A 17,629-nucleotide genomic window follows, 5' to 3' on the forward strand; every position below is an offset into this window, starting at 1 on the left:
ATGAATCACGTGTCACTATTAAGTAACAAATTTAGGTTTTGAGCTTAAGTCTTCCAAGTCCATTGTTCTTTCAAATACCCAGTGGTTCTCAGTCTTAGTTACACATCAGAATATTCAGGGAACTTTTTCAAAATTGCCAGGGACCAGCTCACCAGTAGTTCTTACAGTAGGTGGAGGGAGCAGTGGGAGATGAAGATGGGGAGGGTGACAGGGAAATACCATAGGTGCTTCAAAAATACACATCGTTTCAGTGATCCTTATGGTTACCTCCTCTGCAGTGAATATTAGAATAGATTTGTCAATAGTTAAAAACTTGGTACATAGCTATGACAGTAGAGAATTTTTATGAAAAGATAAAATAAGAATAGCATGAGGGGGGCTTCCCTGGTGGTGCAGTGGTTAAGAATCTGCCTGCCAATGCAGGGGACACGGGTTCGAGCCCTGGGACGGGAAGATCCCACATGCCGTGGAGCAACTAAGCCCGTGCGCCACAACCACTGAGCCTGCGCTCTAGAGCCCGCCTGCCACAACTACTGAAGCCTGAGTGCCATGCTGAAGCCTGAGTGCCACAACAACTGAAGCCTGTGCACCTAGAGCCCGTACTCCGCAACAAGAGAAGCCACCACAATGAGAAGCCTGCACACCTCAATGAAGAGTAGCCCCTGCTCACCACAACTAGAGAAAGCCCGTGAGCAAAAACGAAGACCCAGCGCAGCCAAAATAAATTAATTAATTAATTTTTTAAAAAAAGAATAGCATAGAGGTAACAGAGTTTTGATATCTCATAAATACCAAATATCTGGTAACCTAACTCATAAATCACTCTCTTATTACACAAACCTTGTTAAAATGTAAATTAAATGTAATGTATCCTGAAGAAAATTGCTTTGAAAATGTAGGCTCAGGCTTTCCACATCACGAGTCAAGATCGAATTGAATAAAACTTTTCAGACAGTCACTCCAGGCTCTTGCTAGACCATAGAGTTGAAACCAGTTAGTCTTGTATGGAAATTCAGAGTCATACTACATTACAGAAAGAGTATTTAATCCAAAAAAAGAGTGAGAGTATTTAATCTAAGCAAGATCTGTTTCTGTCTGAAAAATTACTTAATTCCATAAAATAATACTATTTGTAAAGTTTAAATCTATCCTAGATAGTCCTATTTTAGATCTGAAAGGGTTTTTTTAAATAATGTTTTCTATCATGGTAGCCTATTGGAAACATCTTTAAATTAGGTAACTTTTAATCCATTTTGCACGTGTTTAAATGTATGTGTACCAACACAGTCTTTAAATGTATTCTCAAAATGGAGGAGAGAAGCTATATTTATATACATATCCAAAGAATGTTCTTCTTTTAATTAGGCATTTACCAACCACAGTTTCCAAGGGAAGTAGGATTTGTGGGTGGTACTACTTTTCTAGGGGAAAAGTGCAGCCTATTTACAGTTTTGTAGAGCTTAGTTCTCTTGTAGCTTGTATAGACCTTTTGTTATCCTCTTATTCCTTTCATGATGCCTTTTTTTTAATATTTAATTTTTTCTTTTATTTCTTTTATTTTTTTTTAATAAATTTATTTATTTATTTTTGGCTGTGTTGGTCTTTGCTGCTGTGCACAGTCTTTATTTAGTTGTGGCGAGCGGGGGCTACTTTTCCTTGCGGTGCATGGGCTTCTCATTGCGGTGGCTTCTCTTGTTGCGGAGCATGGGCTCTAGGCACGCGGGCTTCCGTAGTTGTGGCACGCGGGCTCAGCAGTTGTGGCTCACAGCTCTAGAGGACAGGCTCAGTAGTTGTGGCGCACAGCCTTAGTTGCTCCACGGCATATGGGATCTTCCTGGACCAGGGCTCAAACCCGTGTTCCCTGCGTTAACAGGCAGATTCTTAACCACTGCGCCACCAGGGAAGCCCCATGATGCCTTTTGATCATATAACTTATTGAGATCTCTTTGGGCTAATTAAAGAGAGATGAAACTCAGTGTTGTTAATCTTCCTAATAATTACTTGGTATCGTATTTCCAGAAAAAGAAGCATTCTTTCTCCTACCGAAGGTGAGTTCATTTCGTCTGTAATCTGTATTCTCAATTCCATAACAGCTGATTTACTCTAGAACAGACAGCTTCAAGTTCGCCTTCTCACCTATATATCTTCAGCCTCCCCTTTTCTCTCCAACATCCACTCAACCTAAAACCATTGCTGACTTTTTCATCTTAACACTTGGGCTCTCACCACACAGGTCACTTCCAATATCCTTGTAGGCAAACCCAGTGGATACTTTCTACCTTTGTTTATCTTACTTCACCTTTTAAGAACATTTAACACTATAGACCACTCTGTCCATCTTGAATTAATTCTTCCCTTGCCTTCTGTGATTTCTTTTGCTCCTGCTTTCTCCCTACTCCTATGTTTGCTTTTTCTCAAGCCCCTTTGATGGCTCATCTTCTGTCCATCTCATAAATGTCTATACTTCCCAGGGTTTTATTCCCAACTCTCTTACTCTTCATTTTGTCCCTGGATAATTTTGTTCATCTTTGGCTTCAGCCAGTGGTACGTTAGAGCCAGTTCCTAAGAACCAGTTGTGCACATCTCTTCTCAACTTTTTGTTCAGTGACCATCATCTTGGTAGCTTGAAATTGGCCAAGGTGGGAGTATGTATGCCACAGAAATAGGCAAATGCTACAAATCGGGCAGGGGGGGATTTTTGTTTTATTTTCTGAGAGCTAGTTTAATAGCACACCACTGGCTTCAGCAATGATGTATATGCTGCCAATTTCCAAACCTGTGTCTCACACTTTCTGAGCTCTAGCCATTATTTCCAGCTGATTTCTGGCCAGCTCTCTTGAATGCCCAAATGGAACTCATTATCTCCCAAACCAGCACTCTCCTGCACTAGTCCATGCTTTGGCTAACAGCCCCACCATTCTCCTATCATCCTTGCAGAAAGCCAAAACTTCTCTCTCCCTAAACCACCGCATCTAATTGATTGGTATGTATATATCTCCACCATATTTCACAAAAGATTTAAGTTAGCTCAACAATATACATAGTAGGGCAGGACAGAATAATTTCTCCCACAGTGTTAGTAAAGGAGGGGATCTGGGCAAAAGAGAACTAAGCACAAGAAAAATAGATGAACTCAGAAGTGAGATAGGTACACAAAACACATGCCATGGAGTCCAGCCAGCTACATCCTGCCAGTTAGTTCAACATCCTGAATTGCTCTGGATTCTTCTTTGCCAGCAAGGCAATATCACAGCCTCCCTATTCACCCTCCCTGCCCCCGGACTTACTGCTTTCCCAGCCTCCCATTCGCTTCCCACAATGCTTTCAGAGAAATGATTCTTAAAATCAAATCTGATTCTAACACAAAACCTTTCCCATCAGCTTAGAAACTTTCAGTAGTTCTACACTGCCTTTGGAACAAAGTCCAAACACACACCCAGAGGAAACCTCCACCAGAAGATTTTTGGTTCGTCCTTTAAGGTTTTTCTCAGATATCACTCCTCTGTGAAGCCTTCCCTGGCTCCCATAGGCCCTTCTTCCACTGTATAATGTATATCTATATTATATAATAATATGACTTGATCAAATATATATACATTTGATTCAATTTACAGTTGTTGAATGCCACTTTATGCCATATTTAGTATTGAGAATACGGAGTAAGACAGCCCTTGTTTTTTAAGGACCTCTAGTTGAGAAAACATATTTAAGCAAATTATAGAAAATGTGGTAAGTTCTGCACTGTAGAAGAGAAGCAAGCTACAGAAGTAACAGGGAGGAAGAACAGGAACACTGTCTCGTAGCACATATTACCATCTTCTGTGATTATTACTTGTGTTTCCCACTGGAATGGGAGACATGTATATCCCATGCACCACAGTGGGAAGTACAGAGTAGGTGTGCAGTGGTAGGTGTATGTTGGATGGATGGATGGATAGGTGAATGAAAGAAAATTGCAACAACTGCCCAAAATTATTTAGAAGATGATCAACAAATTCCAGTGATCCTTACTCTCTTTGTCATCTATTACCAACTTTATTTAGAGTTGGGTGAATGGGGGTGTATGAATATGAGAATGTGTATATCCTTACACTGTATAGGATAAATCCTTGCCATGGGAACTTCTTTTTGTGGTTCAGCCAGTTTTGAATCTGTTAGCCTTCGGGGAGGAGCTCAGGGTCCAGCCGTTTCAGTCAGCCCTTTGCTAAATACATCCAAGAAGTCTGTCACTTGATGGTTCATTTGCTTTACAGTTTGCCAGAAGCTCAGGCAAAAGGTCCCAATGAAAAGATCTCTGTGTTTCTGTGGTCTCTTGGTGAGGGGAGAATCCCCAGGCCGTCATCCCATCACTAAACAATACATCCAGTTAATCTTACTAGATTAAAACAAAAAAAAGTCCCACACCATTCTAAAAGTTAATAGTTCAGTTTCACCCATAGTCTTATTCCCTCTAATCTCTGAAGGCCTCTGTTCATGCTAACATAAAAGTGTCTAGACTCTAGAACAGTGGTTCTCAGTCCTGGCTTTAAAAAAAGGGAGGGCAATACCCAGCTCCACCTCCAGAGAGTTACTGACCTGCAGCAGGGCCCAGTCATCAGTATTTTTTGAAAGTACCCAAGTTGATTTTAATGTTTAACCAGGATTTGACCTACAGTTCAGGCCAGAAAACCTTACACTTAGCCTGGAATTTACTTCACGTGACTGCCTCCTTCTTATCCTTCAGGTCTCTACCTAAATGTCAGCTTTTCAGTGGGCCGTCCCCATTACCCTGTGGCTCAGAGCACTTACACCATAATCTGAAAATAACTTCTGTATTTATGGATTTTCTTGTTTATTATCTGTCTTCTTACTAGGTTAGGAACTTCATGAGATATTTATTGGCATCTACTATTAGAAGAGTCACAGCTCGCCTTCAGTAGATGTTTTAAGTTGCAGTGCCAAAGATTGCCTACCCTTACCACTTCTTTACAAGAGAAAAACGAAACGCGTTTTTATTCACTAAGTAATATACAGTAAGTCCCCTATATACGAACCTACAAGTTGCGAACTTTCAAAGTTGTGAACGTGCATCTGGTTCCAGCAAGAAACCAGAACGTTTGCCATCACTATCAGACGTGCGTGAAATTGCAGCTTGCCCTCGGTCTCCTATTGCTGGCGATCCTTTAGCTCTACCATCTCCCACCTCCTCTCCCTCCTCCAGTCAGTAACTCTTCTTGCCTGTTCACTTGATGCCAGCCCCTGCATGCCAGCTGTTATACTGTACTACTGTACTATAAGATTTAAATGTTTTCTTTACTTTTTGTGTTTGTCTGTTTTTAATGTATTATTTGTGTGAAAAGTATTATAAACCTATTACAGTGCAGTACTTTATAGCCGACTGTGTTAGTTGGGTACCTAGGCTAACTTTGTTGGACTTATGAACAAATAGGACTTATGAACACCTCTTGGAATGGAACGTGTTCTTATGTAGGGGACTTACTGTATCCTTGTGAAAAATTCAAGCAACACTGCTAAAAGTGAAACTTTTAACCCCCATTCTCCAGGAGTAACCGTTGTTTATAGTTTAGTGTTTATCATTTAAAGTATTTTACAGTATGTACACAGATAATATACAGGCTGAATAAAACAGAATTGAACACTTTCAAAAACGTATTACTCAGTAACTATGATGTATATAAACTTGCAGTTAAAGCTTGGAGTTGCCCTTTGGCAAGACACCTGTAAGGGTAACTTGACAATTTAGTGCAAACTACATTTTCGTAAAAAATCCTAGTTACTGAGTGATAAATTTCTGAAAGTGTTCAATTGCTTTTGAATCACCCTGTATTTTACACACACACACACATACACATACACACTTCCTGAAAATGGGTTCTTATTGTACCTACTATTAATGAAGATTATTTTACAAGTTAGTTCTCCCAAAATTGAGGCTTAGATTTAAATTATTTTAAGGGATGATACGTTTGGTAGTACCTTCTCACTTTATCACAGTTGAGCTCTTTGGAAACATACTAGTTCAGGGATCAGTGAACTATGCAGGCCAAAGCTCACCATTCACCTGTGTTTATAAATAACAAGCTATGCTCATTCATTTACCTATTGTCTATAGCTGCTTCTGTGCTGTAATGGTAGAGGTGAGCAGTTGCGACAGAAAACATATAGCCCACAAAATCTAAAATATTTACTATCTGGTTCTTGGGGGGGAAAGTTGGCTGACTTCTGCCCTAGTTGATCAGAAAGATTATACAATCAGTAAGCAATCAGAATAAACCACATGAGCCCAGTGTATAAAAATGTGTTGATGATGGGAGTTCCCTGGCCATTCCCTGGTTGAGACTTCTCCCTCCAATGCAGGGGGTGCAGTTTCGATCCCTGGTCGGGGAGCTGGGATGCCACATACCTTGGGGCCAGAGGACAAAGACATAGGACGGAGGCAATGTTGTGACAAATTCAATAAAGACTTTAAAAATGGCCCACATCAAAAAAATCTTTAAAAAAAAATGTGTTGATTGTTCTGGGGTTTTACATTTCTAGCTAAAGAAAGAGTGGACTGTTATGTCTGTTTGCTTTTTTAGCAAGGAAATCTGCCAGAGCATTCGTGAGTGATAGGATAGGAAAGGAGTGGAGAGGCATGTTGCATCTAGCTGGGTCCCGTCTTCCTGTCGGGCAGGTCACATATTCTCCCTTTCTATTCTCTCCCTTACCAAGGGGAGCAGTACTTGTTACAGAGGTGGCCAGGGTTTTCAGAATACCTGTAGGATGGATCCTTTGAATTTAAACCAGTCTGCCCTGTCTTTGCAGCCAAGCTTCATAAATTATTTGGCTGAACAATTAAAGGGCTGTGCGCTTTGTTGAATGCTGCTCCAGGTCCAATGGGGTGACCCCCTGCCCCAGCCACTCAGCATGCAAGGTAAGGGACCCCTCACGGTGTCAGCTGTGAGGGAAGCACTACAGGGCCTTTGGTTTTCATCTCCGCTGGACTTGCCTATTTTCCCCAATCCCAAGTTTTGTTGGAAATGCCCCTCTTTGGAGATTCGATCAAAAATCTTGCAGTGATGAGTCTTTAAATGTTTGCATTGGCCAGCTTGGAAATGGTGCCATGACAGGTGGAAAGCATTATGGCAGGACAGGCTTACCAGGAGCCAGCCACCTCCTCTTTGCCTTGGATTGGTCTCTAATGAGTCTCTCATTGGTCTGTTTGGACTGGTGGTATGTGAACTCACAAACTGATAACTCTTGACTAAATCATGTACATACTGGCCCTGCATTTGGTTTCAAGTTAGGGTTACAACATCCATCTTAAATTTGAATTATTTGGAGGCTAGAGTACCCTTTTTGTACCCATTTTTCTTGTTTGCATCCCTTGTGACTCTTCTTTATTGTTCAATTCATTGCCTCTACAGAAAAATAGGTGTTAATGCATTATATCCCCTAATGAGCATTTGCTTTTATGCTTCTGTGATTTAGACTAGAGTGTCCCTATAACCTCAGTTATGAACATTCACATTTTCTAGAACCAACAGTTCCTACCTGCCACTTTTTTCTGCTTTAACAAGATTTGTACATAGCTACACACTCTTTCAGTAATGCAGTGTGGGGATGGAGGTAGCCAAATATTTGAATGACCTGTATAGCTGAGAATAAATAAAGCTGACTTATACAACTAAATGTTTATCTGCCCATTGTATGGGTGTGATTGGCCTGAATTTTTAATGATGAAATTACAGAACTGGAAGGGACCTTGATGATCATCTACTTGTACAGATGTGGAAAGGGCCTATAGACCTGGAGTGACTTGTCCAAAATGATGAAGCCTAGTCCTTGAGGCATCAGACCAGATGGCATAACCTATAGTTATACATCCCCCCCATAAGACTTCCCCTTGGGGACTTCCCTGGTGGTCCAGTGGCTAAGGCTCCACACTCCCAATGCAGGGGGCCCAGGTTCGATCCCTGGTCAGGGAACTAGATCCCACATGCCGCATGTAAGAGCCCACATGCCACAACTAAGAGTTCGCATGCCACAACTAAGAAAAAAGTTCCCACATGCTGTGAGGAAGATCCCGAATGAGGCAACGAAGATCCCCTGTGCCGCAACTAAGACCCAGCACAGCCAAAAAAATAAATATTAAAAAAAAAAAAGACTTCCCCTTTAAAGCATGATTTAAACAAAAGGAAATGCCAGAAGCTTTAGTTTGGGTTCATATTGCTCTCTGTGATGAGTATGTGTGTGTTCTAAGGCTCTGTCTGCTGTCTGCAAATCAGACATTCTTGCTAGGTTGCATCAGAGTCCAGGCGGCATGATTGATGAAGAAAGGGCAAAGGAGGGATGATGTAATGGCTCATGCAGCATTTACCTGTGAATTATCTCTAGCTGTGTACTGCTCCGCGTCTGTGTGACTCGTACTGAGGCACCGCCATCCTTGTTACTCAGTACTGTAGCCTTACACTTATCTCACCCTATGTTTCTCTCCTTTTCTTGCCAAATCTGATTAGAAGCACTTTTGTTTTGAGCCCATGTTTATGAAGCCATAAGTGGACTTTGTACCGATGACCATGTGGAGAAAATAAAAGAATGTTAGAATAGGAAAATTGTATATTGACTTGGTCAAATCACCTTGATATCTCTCTCAACTTGGTTCATTAAATACTGACATAGTACTTACTATGTGCACCATAATGTCGACTCTGATAGTTTTCTTCCTTACATGGTTATTTTATTTTGTTTCTCAGTTTCAGTTCAACAAATTCACAGCAAACAAACCTATAGCAAGTGCCTACCTGTGTCAGTGACACATGCATACTTTATATACTTTTTCTTGTAGACCTCAAAGCAGTTACTACTTGTACCCATTTTAGAGGTGAGGACACTGGTCCAGTTCACCTAACTAATATGTGGTGGAATTGGGATTGGAATCCTGGTCTCTTGGCACCAAGTACAGTACATTTTCCACTACATCACAAATGTCTTTGATTTATGTAATCAAAAAGTTTTTTGCAAGAAAAAAGTCCAGTTCTCTCTAGTTGATATTCATACTTGATTTAGTATCTGCCTCTGTTCTTTATCCTTGGGATACTATAAGTCAAGAGAATAGGCCTATGTATATTTATTGAAACAACCACTCAAATTCTTTGGTGGAGTTGTATCATACAAACACTAAATTTGCATGAATTCAACTACACCTGCTCAGCAAATGAACATAAAAAGAGGAGAAATAATAATTTACATTGTGCAGACAAGTCTACTCAGGTTATAAGTTATAGTCAATGAGTCTATGTGCAGGAGTGAACCTGAAATGTATATTGCTTTTTCTCAGTCCACGTCTGTTCCCATGTTGTCTCTCAGGGTGAGTATCTTGCCATGCTCAGTGTCCTGTTTTGTATAACCTGCACCTCAAATACAAGCCAGCTATTCCAAAGACACAGTCATGTTTAGCAATGCGGGAAGAAAAACCTGCCTGGGTTGGGCCTACTGAGAGACAGTATGTTGGCTTCCAGCATGGGGCCTTCCTAGGGGATTTTCAAGGTAATTTTGACACAACTATTTTTTTTTCTTACATATTCTTTAAAAAACCTAAATCCCAAGTAAAATGCAACTCCTCTAGGTTGACATTGGCTTGTGTATAATTAGGCAGGGAATTTTTGTTTAGGTTGAACTGAAACTGTCTTGGGCTCAACAACATTGTACATATTGGTGGCTAAGCATATCTTTCATTTTCTGTGTGTTGTGCTAGGTTGGGAGGATTGATACCAAGCAGATCAGATGCTCACTATGTCCATAAGAGAATTGTGTTGTCAAGAGAATTGTGTTGTCGCTGACACCAAGGGAGGAGAATCAATGGAAGGAAAAGTGTGATGGGGTCACTCAACAGATTGGTGGAGAGAGAGAGAGGACTAAGAAAACACTACTGAATTTAGCCACTGGTGACCTTTGAGAGAACTGTTGTGATCAAAACCATAAGGTCAGAAGCAAGATACAAGGAGTTAAACATCATCTAATATTAGGTCAGAGTAGTCAGCAGGATATCACGATTCCAAGAATGGCTGAACAGGAAGACAGGGCATGGGGTCACAGAATTCAGGTCTGAGGACCAGGGCTGGGTGACAGTAGTACCTTTTAAAAGGTAGGATTTGGAGGTTAAAAGCAGAAGTACATAGTGTCCTCAAGAAGAATTTTGGCTTCTGAGCTTATCTGAGAGTCCCCCTGTGGTGCTGGTGGGCAAGAGACAGCATCTGAGGAAGTAGAGGCAGGAAGTCATTGGTGTCTATTGACAAACAGGTTCTCGTAGCCTCGTACCCGTTGCAGATAGATTTCACACAATTGCTTTTCTAAGTAGTTAGGTTCCAATTTGCTTGCAGTTTGGGAAATCAAAGCTGGCTCTGCAAGGCTCTCATTGAGTTAGGGAAAAGAGTGCCAGAATGCAGCATACATAACTGGAGAGCCAGTAAAGGTTCAACTCTCATGAATAGAAAACCAACTCATTCATAATACCAAACCTCATCATATTCAAGGAAGTGAAGTTAAAACCAGGGCACGTCCCTTTCTTTCCTGTGTTTGTGTAGCTAATAGCACCTTGCATTGTTAAAAGTGAAATCTTGTTGATCATTTTCTTTCTCTCAGATTGCTCACTTTGTATTTTTGACTCACTATTCAGTGTGGACTACAGGAGAATGCTTGACTACAGCCCCTAAGAAATAAGGTCCCTTGAGAAAGTTGAAGCTGGGAGGCTGGGATGCCCCAATTAGGACAGGGTCTCAGTGGGGCCCCTCTACCCCCACTGTATGTGTATAAGAATCCCCTTGGGTGCTTATTAAAAATGTAGATTCCAGGGCCTCACTCTGGACCAACCAAATATAAATCCATGATCAGATGTGGCACAAGAATATGCATATTAATAAGTGCACCTGAGGATTCTTATGAAGCCTAAAATTTAAGAACCACTGGTCTAGGAAATGTGTGTGTGGTATAATAAACCAAATTCTAGAAAAATAACATTTTAACAAACAGAATTCTCATTATGCTAAAGTTAAATTTTATTAATATAAAAATATGCCCAGGCATATTTGTTTTAATGAAAATTTATAAACCTCTTTGAAACTCCTAGGAGAAAAATTTTAATACAAAGTACATGCAAAATGTTAGCAGTAGTAATAAGTTAAACACACTTGGGTATGAGGAAAAGGAGGTTGTTATGAATTCAGAAAGGCTGTATGTTTTGTGAAATTTCTATCATTTCCCAGGAAGGGGAAGAGGTGAAAGGAGGGAAGAACACAGGGAGAAGCTTTCCTTAGCTTTGAAGATCCTAATTCTTTGTTCTTCTTGCCTCCAAAATGCAGCTGCTTCCTACTCACAGTCCTTTTTCCACAGGCCAGCTGTGTTCCATTCATTCCCACCTTCACCACTGCTTTTTCAACCCTGACACACCAGAACTAGAATGGAGAATAGTAGAAAAGAAAAAAGCAATTTGATACGAAATAGAATTGAAGTGTATAGAAAAGAGGGAAGCAAGTTTCCTAGTTTCTAAAAAGACCTAAAATCTTAAACCAGAAAGCCCTTAGACATAGCTCTTTTGGTAAAACCATTTGGTGTGGTTATAAACTGTGTGGGATGTAGGCATATTGAGGAAGTGCTAGGGGTAGGGGCAGTAAGAGAGGCTGCCTCCAATTCCACTGCCCCTATTGAGATAACCTCAGGAACTAACCCGAACTAATCTCTTCCTCAGCCCTCATCTGTACTTTGAGTCTTATTTAAATTTTGTTTTTGTTGTCTTTGATTGTTACCTTTGTATAACTCATTTCCCTAAATAATCTGTAAATTTCTTCAAGTTATGTACTTCCTTTGAGAACATTCATTGGCATATTTCTTTCCTCCTTCCCCATAATCATCAACACTACTACCCACAGATTGATCAATTTGAGTCCCTCCTTTCACCCCTTTTCAGGAGGTGATCATCTGTAATTTTCTGCTCTAAAGCCTCCTTAAAAAATATATTTCTTCTACATAGTCATGGAATCCATCATTCAAATTCCAGACATTTTAGTTTTACCCTTTTAATTTTATATTATTAAAACTTAGCTTTGGAACGATGAGAATTCAGCTTGTTTATTTTATAACTTCTCTTCCCATAAGAAAATTCCAACTTGAGATTCACTCAGCCCTTAGCATAGTAACTCCTAGAATTTGCTCCTTAAGTGAAGAAATCAAAGCTAAGAACAAATGTTACTGACTCTGTTTTGAATCAGATAACCAAATTAATAATTGCAGCATGTCAGCCAAAGTAAGCAAGCATTCTTGATAGGTAGGAGCATGATGCATTGTCTTGAGCTGTTTGATTACTAAACCACTGCAAGCTCTTGAAATTGAGCTATCTTTTTTTTTTTTAATTTATTTTTTTAGCTGTATCGGGTCTTTGTTGCGGCACGTGGGATTTTTCGTTGCGGTGCATGGGCTCTTCGTTGCAGTGTGCGGGCTTCTCTCTAGTTGTGGCACGCAGGCTCATTAGTTGTGGCGTGTAAGCTTAGTTGCCCCATGACATGTGGGATCTTAGTTCCCTGACCAGGGATCGAACAAACATCCCCTGCATTGCAAGATGGATTCTTAACCACTGGACCACCAGGGAAGTCCCAAAATTGAGCTATGTCTAATGTGCATTGCAAGAAACAAACCAAAAAACAAATCTGTTTTTAAAGTATTTTTGTCTGCTCTTTTTTTATGTACCCTTTGTCCAGAATCTGAGCATATTCATCTTCATAACTTTTTCAGTATTTACTGGCTTTCTTAGCACCTTAGCTAGTATTTTTCATATGAGGTTTTTACCATCTATGACCTATAATTTTCCCTGACTCGCTATGTTTCTTGTGTCCTTGACATTCATTAGGCTACTGTCAGCACTCTGTAATATAAAGAAAAGAAGAAATCACCTGTTGTTTTCTGCTCTAAAGGCTTTATTACTTCTCCTGTTTTTCTCTTCATGACCATGAGAGTCAATAAGTTGAGTCTCTCAGATATAGCCTTTTTATCTTTTGCTTACAGAGATCAAAATGTCTTATTGCCTGAAATTTTCGTTTGGCTAGAAGACCACATAGAGCAGAGTGCTGTGTCCACAAAAAAGTTTTTGCTGTGTTCACTGATCCATTTTGTATGAAATATCAAATTCTGAAAATTCATGCTTATACATCTCCCACCATAAAAAGATGGTGCAATGTGACAAACCAAATTATGAAGGATGCAAAAGTCCAGTCAGGAGAAACTGATAAGAGATCCATTATACAATGCGGAAAGGAGTTAGGGACAAAATATATTCTCATTTGGGTGGCTGAGGCCTCGAATTGGTCCAGAATGTATACAGATTTTGTTCTAGTTACAAGGCCAACCTCCAAAGTGCTTTAAATCAGACAAGTGCTTCACTGAGGGGAGCTAGAGTGTTGTACAGGCATAACGGACCTTGTTACTTTGACTGCCACTGTTATGACTTGTTATATAGGGCTGACAGGAATCATTGGGATAGATGTATTAGTTGTCTGGTGGCAACAGGAAGTTGGCAAGAGGTGGCCACTGGGGGAATAGTGGCAGATATAGGTTGATATCTGTTGGTGAGCAGATTCTCATGGCCTCCTACCTACTTGTTATTTACATACCATGGGTTTATTGCTTTTATAAGTAGTTAGGTTCTGATTTTCTTGCAATTTGGGAAACTGAGGCCTCCTTGGGACTTAGGGGTTAGAGTTGATTTTCCTAGCACAACCTTGCCATGGGACCTATATACAGGGCGTTGCCCTTCTCATCTGCTAAGTTAGCATAATATTTTCCACCTTCCTAATCTTTGTACTAACATAATTACAATAAATTGCTGCTGCTCTTGGAGATAATCTCTCTTCTCACATCTGGGTTTAAGTCTTTCAGTAAAGCTACTTAAGCAGTGGGGAGGAAAGAGCTTTTCCATAAAGTTAAGGTCTTTCCTGATAAAGGTAACTACTCCACCCCTCTTTCCCAGTTAGATCCCTTGCCAGCAATAGCATAGACTTGAGCTAGTGCCAAATGTTTTAATACTGTAAGGACTCACTTGATAAAGTCTGTGCATGGCAAAGGAAAAAACAGTCAAAGTTCCCAAACTAAAAATTTTCCAAGACTTCCGTATGAGATGCAGTTAGGGCACCCTTCATCTAATTGTTACTGTGTGTTTGCTGTAGTCATTGGTACCCTGCAATTCTCATTCTCCACCTCTTCTAGAGATTATAAATTATAGAAAAAGCTAGCCATGTCAAAATGGATACTCTAGCTACAGAGAATTTGGTCTTTAACAAAAAGGCAAAGACAGGGAAAAACTGTGGGATTAATACTGTGATCATTTCAAATAATTACAAAGTAATTATTGGTCTATTAGTCAGCAGCATTCAGTGTATTACTTCATTGTTACGTTAATATTTTGCATGTGTTTGTTGGCTTTGTTTCCCTTATTGTTATAAAATCTAGATAGGAAAAGCATTATTGTCTTGCTCTGGCCCTTATATTTTGCATGAAGAACCGGCATAGAACAGAAAGTGCCAACATGAAATAGTTGTTGGATAACTGACTAGATGAAGCAAAATGATTTCATAGATCCCTGGATATAGGAGAGATTAATTAATGATCAGTACTTACAAAATACTCAGACAATTCAGAAACCTGGAACACCTACCTATAAATACAAGAAAGAGATCTTTTTCTCTGTTTGACTGACAGTGATTTCCAGATCTCATAAATAATAGTTTTAGCCTCAGCATCCACCACACCTTTACATAGTTGCTAATGAATAATAAAGTTGACTGGTTTATGGTAGACTCAAAAGAAAAATAAAAGATGTGTGGCCGTTAAATATTAGAATGTCCCTGAATGGGAATTCAGATTGGGTGCAGGTGACTGAATGTAGCAGGGCCTGTTTCAATTTGACCCCTCAAGATTTTGCCTCCTGTTTGAAGAAATTAATGGCTTTGAACCAAACCTGCAATATTACTTAATAATATAAGATTTATCTTCAGTTCATTTTATTTTCCTGTTGTCCTGAAACAAAATAATGGCTAATATAAATTCCGACATAATTTCTCTGAGGAAGTTTGAGATCACAGTAGTGGTAATAATAATGATAGCATTAAAAGCAGGAACAAGATTGCCTGCCCCTGTTAGCAGTGTGAGTAATCAAAGGCATTAATGGACCGTGAAAACTGGAGAGCTGGGGTGACCATGGGTCAGAGCTAACATACATAGGCAAGCACAGTATAGGGGAAACTTTCATCACCTCCACTACACTGAGGCTTTTCTCTTGATAGAGCAAGCTCTTAATTTCCCCTGGTTGTTAATCTGGCACCTTTCATGAACATCAGTGTTCACTTTGGAAAAAAAAAAAGCAAACAGCCAAAACATCTAAGTGTTAAGGGGGAAGGAAAATCAACAGAGGAAATTACAGTAGCACTTGATACAGTGGCACCTTTTTCTTGAGTCATATGAGGTGAAATTATTTGAAAGTTTGCAGCTTTGGGCAGTCTCTCTTTAAGACAGTAACCAGAGGTCTTGGGAGAGAAAGTAACATGCATATATGGCCACAGTTTAGCCATGGCCTTTATATGCATATGTGTCCACATTTTCAAAACTGGCCTCTTAAAATATATATGAGAGTCAAGAGATTTGAAAGTAGATACCACTTCCGTTCTTCATTGCCTTTGCTCCCTGTTTGCTATTTCCTTTCTAACATTAATTACCATTTCTGAAGAAATTAGTGTTTCCTGACCTGGTGTAGTTTGTTCGTTTTGGATAGTCCATCAATTTAAGATACCTGCCATGTCTTTTGAAATCTAGTCTATTGAGGGTTGAATATAATACTAAGTTCTCACTTTCTTCTAACACTCTTGTTTTTAGGTAAGTCATCTGATTGGAGTGACATTTCATTTGATGGAGTTTTCCATTTGGTAAAGTATTATTACTATTTTTATCAAATGATATAAACTTTGGTTTTTCTGATTTCTCAGTTTGTATTTTCCCACAACATTGACCTCCAGAGTATGCTCTGTCTTGAAGACAAAAAATATGAGAGAGAGAGAGAGCCAGAGCCAGAGACAGAGAGAGAGAGAGAGAGAGAGAAGATCTAGGAAACAAGGGAAATGTCATATAAATAAATATATTTCTCTGTACAAAAAAAAAAAAACTATTGAAAGAAACCTACCTCTTTATTTCCATGAATTTTGCTTATTAGAACTTCAGGAAGTGGAAGAGTTTTTTTTGGTTTATGTTTTGTTTTGTTTTGAATTTTATTTTATTTATTTTCTATAAAGCAGGTTCTTATTAGTTATCTATTTCATACATATTAGTGTATATATGTCAATCCCAATCTCCCAATTCATCCCACCACCAACCACCCCGCCACTTCCCCCGCTTGGTGTCCATACGTTTGTTCGCTGCATCTGTGTCTCTATTTCTGCCCTGCAAACTGGTTCATTTGTACCATTTTTCTAGGTTCCACATATATGCGTTAATATACGATATTTGTTTTTCTCTTTCCGACATACTTCACTCTATATGACAGTCTCTAGATCCATCCATGTCTCTACATATGACCCAATTCCATTCCTTTTTATGGCTGAGTAATATTCCATTGTATATATGTACAACATCTTCTTTATCCATTCATCTGTCAGTGGGCATTTAGGTTGCTTCCATGCCCTGGCTATTGTAAATAGTGCTGCAATGAACATTAGAGTGCATGTGTCTTTTTATATTATGCTTTTCTCTGGGTATATGGCCAGTAGTGGGATTGCTGGGTCATATGGTAATTCTATTTTTAGTTTTTTAAGGAACCTCCATACTGTTCTCCATAGTGGTTGTATCAATTTACATTCCCACCAACAGTGCAAGAGGGTTCCCTTTTCCCCACACCCTCTCCAGCATTTATTGTTTGTAGATTTTCTGATGATGCCCATTCTAACTGGTGTGAGGTGATACCTCATTGTAGTTTTGATTTGCATTTCTCTAATAATTAGTGATGTTGAGCAGATTCTCATGTGCTTCTTGGCCATCTGTATGTCTTCTTTGGAGAAATGTCTATTTAGGTCTTCTGCCTATTTTTTCATTGGGTTGTATGTTTTTTTAATATTGAGCTGCATGAGCTGTTTATATATTTTAGAGATTAATCCTTTGTCCGTTAATTCATTTGCAAATATTTTCTCCCATTCTGAGGGGTGTCTTTTCATCTTGTTTGTAGGTTCCTTTGCTTTGCAAAAGGTTTTACGTTTCATTAGGTCCCATTTGTTTGTTTATGTTTTTAATTCCATTTCTCTAGGAGGTGGGTCAAAAAGAATCTTGCTGTGCTTTATGTCCTAGAGCATTCTGCCTATGTTTTCCTCTAAGAGTTTTATAGTATCTGGCCTTACATTTAGGTCTCTAATCCACTTTGAGTTTATTTTTGGGTATGGTGTTAGGGAGGATTCTAATTTCATTCTTTTACATGTAGCTGTCCAGTTTTCCCAGCACCACTTATTGAAGAGACTGTCTTTTCTCCATTGTATATCCTTGCCTCCTTTTTCATAGATTAGTTGACCATAGGTGTGTGGGTTTATCTCTGGGCTTTCTATCCTGTTCCATTGATCTATATTTCTGT

General features: G+C 39.5%; 1 protein-coding gene across 2 annotated transcripts in view; it reads left to right on the forward strand.

Annotated features, from left to right (window-relative positions):
• CMSS1 (cms1 ribosomal small subunit homolog) overlaps positions 1-17,629 on the forward strand; it is a 381,549-nt gene that overhangs the window by 193,428 nt on the left and 170,492 nt on the right. The window contains exon 2 of one of the 2 annotated variants that reach the window (XM_027103304.1): positions 15,895-15,944. The exons of the other annotated variant lie outside the window; for it this stretch is intronic. The gene's annotated coding sequence lies outside the window, so the exon portion shown is untranslated. The remainder of the gene's footprint in view (positions 1-15,894; positions 15,945-17,629) is intronic. 2 annotated transcript variants of the gene reach the window in all.

Source organism: Aethalodelphis obliquidens, unplaced genomic scaffold (genome assembly GCF_003676395.1).
Source record: "Aethalodelphis obliquidens isolate GAN/ISIS:26980383/991018 unplaced genomic scaffold, ASM367639v1 scaffold1, whole genome shotgun sequence".
NCBI classification, from domain to species: Eukaryota; Metazoa; Chordata; class Mammalia; order Artiodactyla; family Delphinidae; genus Aethalodelphis; species Aethalodelphis obliquidens.